Genomic DNA, 6,979 nt, shown 5'->3' with positions numbered 1-6,979 from the left:
TAAAAGGAATCCTTGAATCCCATATGGGAGCTTGTATGTATATGTGTTAAAGAAGCGTCCTGTGTGTGAGAGAAATAAATTCAAATGAACAATCAAACTTGTTTCTTTATTAAAATATAAAATTTATATTTAAATTCATTCATACATTTATCAATATGCCATAGCCTACCATATGTCTTTGTTATAGAGCATAATACAAAGTGATCCAGCATGAAAGCACGTATTTTTAATGTGTGACAGCGTCCTGTATCATAACTAAATCTCTGCCGTTTGTAACAAAGCAAGCCGTAAAAATCCGGTAAATATTCAGGGTGTTATGATTATTGTAGTTGGGGATAAACACCTTCCTTAGTCAAAATAAATGCAACGTGGGGGCATTGGAGACCCATCCAAGATGGCGGCCGCGCTGATACGTCAGCTCCAACAGGCAGCGTCAGTCTATGAGGCGTCTGCGTATATTATGTCTATGGTGCGGACTTCAGAGGAAAGTTGTGCCTGAAAGTCTGAACTCAGGGCAACACAGCTCCTTATACTGTGGGCGGAGTCTCATGCTGCGATCAGGTTTACTGGGAAATCAGACATCTACTCAGTTACAGTTTTTCTCAATTGCTAAAACACTAAAAGCCACTGGCTGAACAAAGTTCAGTTGCCTGAACTCATTTAGCTAATATACCTTAAACCATTTCACATGGTAAAACACAATTTGCAGATCTCATTTGCACTTTTTATCAGAACTCTAAACACATTCTGCACTCTAATGCACATGTCATCCATACTGGCAAACACAAGTGCAAATAGAGAACACGTGTCATTCATTAAACACAACCACTCAAAACTGATTTCACTTGTTTCAAATGAAGTGACACAACCAATATAAGCCAGGCCAGAGAGCAAACAGGTGGGAAGGAGAAAGTCTTAGAATGGAGAGACGAAACAATGTGAGAGGACGAGGACAAGTGCGTATGCGAGGTGGGCAACGAGGAGGAGGAGGAAGGGGAGGAAGAGAGGAGGAGGAAGAAGAAGAAGAAGAGGAAGAGGAGGAGGAGGAGGAGGAGGAGGAGGAGGAGGAGGAAGAGGAAGAGGAAGAGGAAGAGGAGGAGGAGGAAGAGGAAGAGGAAGAAAGGGAGGAGGAGGAGGAGGAAGAGGAAGAGGAGCAAGAGGAGGAGGAGGAAGAGGAGGAGGAGGAGGAGGAGGAGGAGGAGGAAGAGGAAGGGGAGGAAGAGAGGAGGAGGAGGAGGAGGAGGAGGAGGAGGAGGAGGAGGAGGAGGAGGAGGAGGAGGAGGAGGAGGAGGAGGAAGAAGAGGAAGAGTACGAAGAGGAAAACAAAGAGTGGAAATATCGGATGAAGTTCGTGCAACAATAATTGACCACGTTCTTGTCCATGGTCTGAGACTTAGAGTACGACCCAGTTTAAGCAGATTTTCTGTGTCCACCATAGTAAGGACTTTCAGAGAGCAGAACAGGTACAGTATACTGCTGTGTTTTTCTAATTTACTGTACTACACTACATGCAGCTGTTTCAATAGACATAAAGTTAATCACTGTATGTTTTGTACTGCATGAACATGTTTTGTAACTGCACATTTTGTAGAATTGCAAGGCTGCCACATGCAGGTGGAAGGAGAGCTATACTCACTGTGAACAAGAGGAAATTATAGTTGGCATGGTCCTTCAAAACAATCTAATACGACTCAGAGAACTCCAGGAACGAGTGATAGAAGACAACACAAACTTCCAGGGAATCAACAGTGTGAGCATTTCCACAACTGACCGTGTCCTCCAGCGTAACGGTGCGAATGAAACAAGTATACAGAGTACCTTCTGAGCGCAACTCACCCAGGGTGAAAGAAATGCGAGCTCAGTAAGTGTACAGTACTGCCACATACTATGTGAATGACATTACTTACAGTACATACAATGTATGTGAATCAGAAGTGAATACAGTCGGCCTGATTGTATGTTACAGTGTAGCACTGTCTCTGTACGACTTACAAAATTCTACATATTGTATTTCTACACACTTGGAATCCTCGGGCAGACCCCATGAGTTCATCTTTGTCGCTGACGCAGGCTTCAATCTAACAAAGAGGAGAAGGAGCGGCCGAAACGTGATTGGCCAGCGGGCCTTTGTTGATGTCCCTGGTCAGCGAGGTGGCAATGTCCCAATCTGTGCTGCTATCAGCAGCCGTGGTGTTCTTCATCACCACCTTACACTCGGGCCATAGAACACCCAGCACCCAGGGTCAAGAGCTAAATGAGAATCCCATTCCCACCTATGTGATGGTGTCCGATTCCACCGAGCCGCTCAGGTAAGGGAATGGTTTAACATCAATGGGCAGTTTATGAACTGGTACCTCCCTCCATACTCGCCTCTCCTGAATCCGATTGAGGAGTTTTTCTCCTGTTGGAGATGGAAAGTGTAAGACAGACAACCCTACACCTGAGTAAATCTACTGCAAGCGCTGGATGTAGCCTGTGGTGATACAGGTGAGGAACCTTCCCTCGTTGTCTCAGGAGGGAAACGGTTTCTTGTGATGTTGATGAGGCGCTCTGGCCCAAAGACAGGATGAAGCACATTGATTATGTTTACTCCTTTTGATTTTGTATTATATTTAATATTGTTTACTGTAGTACAATGAACATGACTTTACGTTCATCAAAAACAATGACAGAAAAATATAAAATTTGTTTTGAGATTAAAAATCTTCTTCTCCCTGAGACCTATATGTTTTGAACAATGTGTTTTTTATTTCTTGGTGTATTGTTTACTGACTGTTTGATAGGATATATCAGTTTGAGCACTTTGTGTATGATTTAAGAGCAGTGTTTCATTTTGAGCACAAATAAAACTTTTGTGTTTAATGTTTTCAGAAAATTGAGCAAGGTTTCAGAAATTGTGTTTTAGCTATTGAAAAACTGTAAGCTGCTGAGCATCAAAATCACCTCAAACTGCCGAACTGTAACAGCAGAAAGTCCAACAGAACCTAAACGCCACAGATGTTACAGCTCTATTATTATTATTATTATTGTTATTACTATTACTTATAATGATTGCTTGATTGAAAAATATAATATTTAGTCATTACATTATTCTGATTATTTTTGGTGAAATAAAACATATAAAACTGGAATATGTCTGAATTATTAAATCATTCATTTGATTAATAAATAATTTAATGAATAATTCAGTGAATAACCTCCAGAACCAGAACCTGAGGCCAACAGAACTCAGTAATGAGAACTGATATTTTTATTAAAAATGTAAAAAACAAACTGGATCTGAGGAAGCCGTGCACGAGCGGAGCCGTGCACGCGGCAGGTGCGGCACCAGGCGGGACGCAGAGCGGCGCTGCGGGGCCACAAATCCCGCTGTGAGTGTTGGAGCTCCCGCGGACCGGATGGTGGGTCTGCAGAGCGGAACCGAACCCCCCAGAACCAGAACCGAACCCCCCAGACCTCTGCTGAGTGGGTTCTTCTCATCAGAACCAGAACCGAACCCCCCAGACCTCTGCTGAGTGGGTTCTTCTCATCAGAACCAGAACCGAACCTGCGTGTTGCGGCCCACTCTCACACCTGGTTCCGGAACCTTTCTGCCCACAGGGGAGCCGCGACGCAGCCTGACGTCAGGTCAGCTGCTGTGCGTAACTCCAGCTGCGCGCGGCCGCATCCAGATGTGCGTTCCGTCTCTGCGGCGTCACGAGGAGGCTCTGAACCAATCAGCTTCCCCCGGAGGCGGGAGGACCCGAACTGTTGTGGCTGTGGAAAATGGAGCATTTATAATTCAGCAGGCAGACCCGGTGGGAGCCGCGCCTGCACGCAGAACCGATCCGGTACCGATCCGGTTCCGAGCCGCAGATGAGCGGCCGTGGAGTGAGCTGAACCAGAACCAGCGGCGCGGCGTGGAGCGGCACGGCAGCGGTGAGGAGCGGCGCGGCGGAGCGGCAGCGGTGAGCAGGAGCCGTGTGCGGGGGGCTGTGCGTGTGTCGGCAGGTGGTTCCGGTTCTGCTGCGACACTTATGGGTCCGAACACATCCACCGGAACGCTTTCAGGTTCTTTGTGTTGTCACGCTCTCGTGCGCGAACACGCTGCGCCTGAATAACAGCAAACGCGCGCGCGCTCAGCAGCGCACCTTTGTCACCAGTCGGAAATGATGGATCCAGCCCGCGCGGACAAACGCACCCGCCAACTTACAGGTTGAAGAGCCACAGTGAGGTGAGCGGAACCAGAACCCAGGGACCAAGCCCGGATTACCGGAGCCCCCCGGTCCTGGTCCCGGGTTCTGCGGACCCTCCGCGGAACGGCAGGGAGAGGGGCTCCGGGTTCACGGCCCGGAGGGGGGGTATCTCTGGGCTTCTGGGTAATTTAGAGGGCGGGCCGGGACTATATATCCGGACCCAGCTGGACCGTGCGGGCGGATGTGCGCGCGCCCTGTGTGGGACCGAGCTCTTTGGACTCCGAGAGAACCAGAAAGTCCGCTCTGGTTAGATCCGCGACCCGCGGCAGCGTGCGCGTGCGTGTGAGTGACAGGTAGGCTGAACAGGTGGCCCACCGGGTTCCTCCGTTCTGAACCGGTGCAGATGCTTCACGGGCACGATCTGTTCTCGTGCACGGGAGGTCCAGTCACCTGTCAAATTCTGCTGGTTTGAATCAGAAAAAACTTCCAACAGGGACAGAGCAGCACATCCTGCGCTGTGCACGTGCAGGTGTGCAGGTGCACGGGGCGTGCATGTGACCCTGACAGGAAGCAGCAGGTGTGTGATGTCACAGCCTGCTGCTGCTGGTTCTGATGGACCCACCGGGCCTTCAGCTCCAGTTAACGCTGAGCGTGAAACGTTGTTTCAGCTGGTCCTGAGGTCAGAACCAGATCAGAACCAGATCAGACCGGGTCAGACCGGGTCAGAACCGGGTCCACGTTAGTTTGGTTGTTTCCTCCTCAGATGAAGTTTGAGTAGGTGACCCGGTTCTGATGGTTTGCATTGGGGACTCTGAGCAGAACTTGTGCTCGGTTCTGTAAAGAAACAGAAATTATTTATCAGGAACATCTGAATGAAGATGCTGTTCTGTTGGACTGAAGCAGAACCAGAACCAGACTTCTGGGTCTGCAGCAGCTAGTTAAACTCAGTGCTTCTGGACCTCTGAGTTCCTCTCAGGAACCTGGTTCTGGTTCTGGTGTCCCTACAAACAGTTCCATGGTGGTGGAACCAGCTCCCAGCAGGGCGACCCTCTGACCCGTCTGCTCACAGAACTCCTGAACCCTGGACCCAACTCCCATCAGAACCACGTCCACTGGATCCAGTTTGGTTCTGTAAATGCTGCCTCGTTTCTCCAGTAGAGACTTAAGCCCTATTCGGACGGGACTAGTTTAATGGGGGGACCTGGGGTAAAGTAATAATAACCGGGAAATCTAGTCCCGTCCGAACGCGCCATGTCAGTAAAGATAGCGGAGTATGTCGGTAAACTTTGCCGAGAATTCTACCTCCTGTGAAACGGTCCGGAGTATCTACCATAGGTAATACTAATCCCGTGCGAATGCGACCTTCGGTAATAAGTACGGAATATGTCGTCACATCCTTTTAAAGAGAGAAACAATTAGGTGTAAAACAGAAAATGACACTTAAGTTTCGTTGTGCAATCCTTTTTTTAAACTATACTTTACATTCAGGTAAAATAAGTATCCTGAGCAAAACTTTTGGTGAACAGTACTTTACATTAAGGTAAAAAATAAATAAATCTTCTGTTCTGTTATACTGTACAATACGTTTTAGTAATACTTATCATTCAGGTAAACAAACAAAAACGTCTTCTGCGTTTGTATACAATAATTTTGGAGCAGAATGCTTTATATTCAAGAAAACTCCTCCCATGTTAGATGAATATTACAGGGATTTCTTGTCCCGTCCGAATTGGTCATTTCTTCTCCCTGGCGTCGTCTGGTTAACCAACATTACCACACGTCCCCCCATTGAACTAGTCCCGTCCGAATAGGGCTTTAGATCTGTCTGAGGGTTCTGTTTCTGGTCCTGGTTCTTTTTTTTGGGCTTTTTATGCCTTTATTATAGGACAGTGAAGAGAGACAGGAAGCAGGGGGCAGAGAGAGGGGGAATAACATGCAGCAAACGGCAGAGAGAGGGGGAATAACATGCAGCAAACGGCAGAGAGAGGGGGAATAACACGCAGCAAACGGCAGAGAGAGGGGGAATAACACGCAGCAAAGGGCAGAGAGAGGGGGAACAACACGCAGCAAAGGGCAGAGAGAGGGGGAATAACACACAGCAAATGGCAGAGAGAGGGGGAACAACACGCAGCAAACGGCAGAGAGAGGGGGAATAACACGCAGCAAACGGCAGAGAGAGGGGGAATAACACGCAGCAAAGGGCAGAGAGAGGGGGAACAACACGCAGCAAAGGGCAGAGAGAGGGGGAACAACACGCAGCAAGGGGCAGAGAGAGGGGGAATAACACGCAGCAAACGGCAGAGAGAGGGGGAATTATATGCAGCAAAGGGCAGAGAGAGGGGGAACAACACGCAGCAAAGGGCAGAGAGAGGGGGAACAACACGCAGCAAAGGGCAGAGAGAGGGGGAATTACATGCAGCAAACGGCAGAGAGAGGGGGAATAACACGCAGCAAACGGCAGAGAGAGGGGGAATAACACGCAGCAAACGGCAGAGAGAGGGGGAACAACACGCAGCAAACGGCAGAGAGAGGGAGAACAACACGCAGCAAACGGCAGAGAGAGGGGGAACAACACGCAGCAAACGGCAGAGAGAGGGGGAATAACATGCAGCAAACGGCAGAGAGAGGGGGAATAACACGCAGCAAAGGGCAGAGAGAGGGGGAACAACACGCAGCAAACGGCAGAGAGAGGGGGAATAACACGCAGCAAAGGGCAGAGAGAGGGGGAATAACACGCAGCAAACGGCAGAGAGAGGGGGAATAACACGCAGCAAATGGCAGAGAGAGGGGGAATAACACGCAGC

The 6,979-nt window shown here is 48.8% G+C and overlaps 1 protein-coding gene across 6 annotated transcripts in view; it reads left to right on the top strand.

Moving 5' to 3' along the window:
* Positions 1-3,352: 3,352 nt before the first annotated feature.
* The window catches only part of ext1c (exostoses (multiple) 1c), a 100,536-nt gene continuing 96,909 nt past the window's right edge, over positions 3,353-6,979 (top strand). For 3 of the 6 annotated variants that reach the window (XM_075450197.1, XM_075450198.1, XM_075450200.1), the window contains exon 1: positions 3,353-3,947. The gene's annotated coding sequence lies outside the window, so the exon portion shown is untranslated. Of the gene's footprint in view, positions 4,214-4,237; positions 4,529-6,979 lie in introns of those variants that run through there. The other 3 variants (XM_075450201.1, XM_075450199.1, XM_075450202.1) reach the window with 2 other exon arrangements.

The sequence above is a fragment of the Odontesthes bonariensis genome, chromosome 18, assembly GCF_027942865.1.
Source record: "Odontesthes bonariensis isolate fOdoBon6 chromosome 18, fOdoBon6.hap1, whole genome shotgun sequence".
Classification (NCBI taxonomy): Eukaryota; Metazoa; Chordata; class Actinopteri; order Atheriniformes; family Atherinopsidae; genus Odontesthes; species Odontesthes bonariensis.
This window is presented reverse-complemented; position numbering and strand designations above follow the sequence as displayed.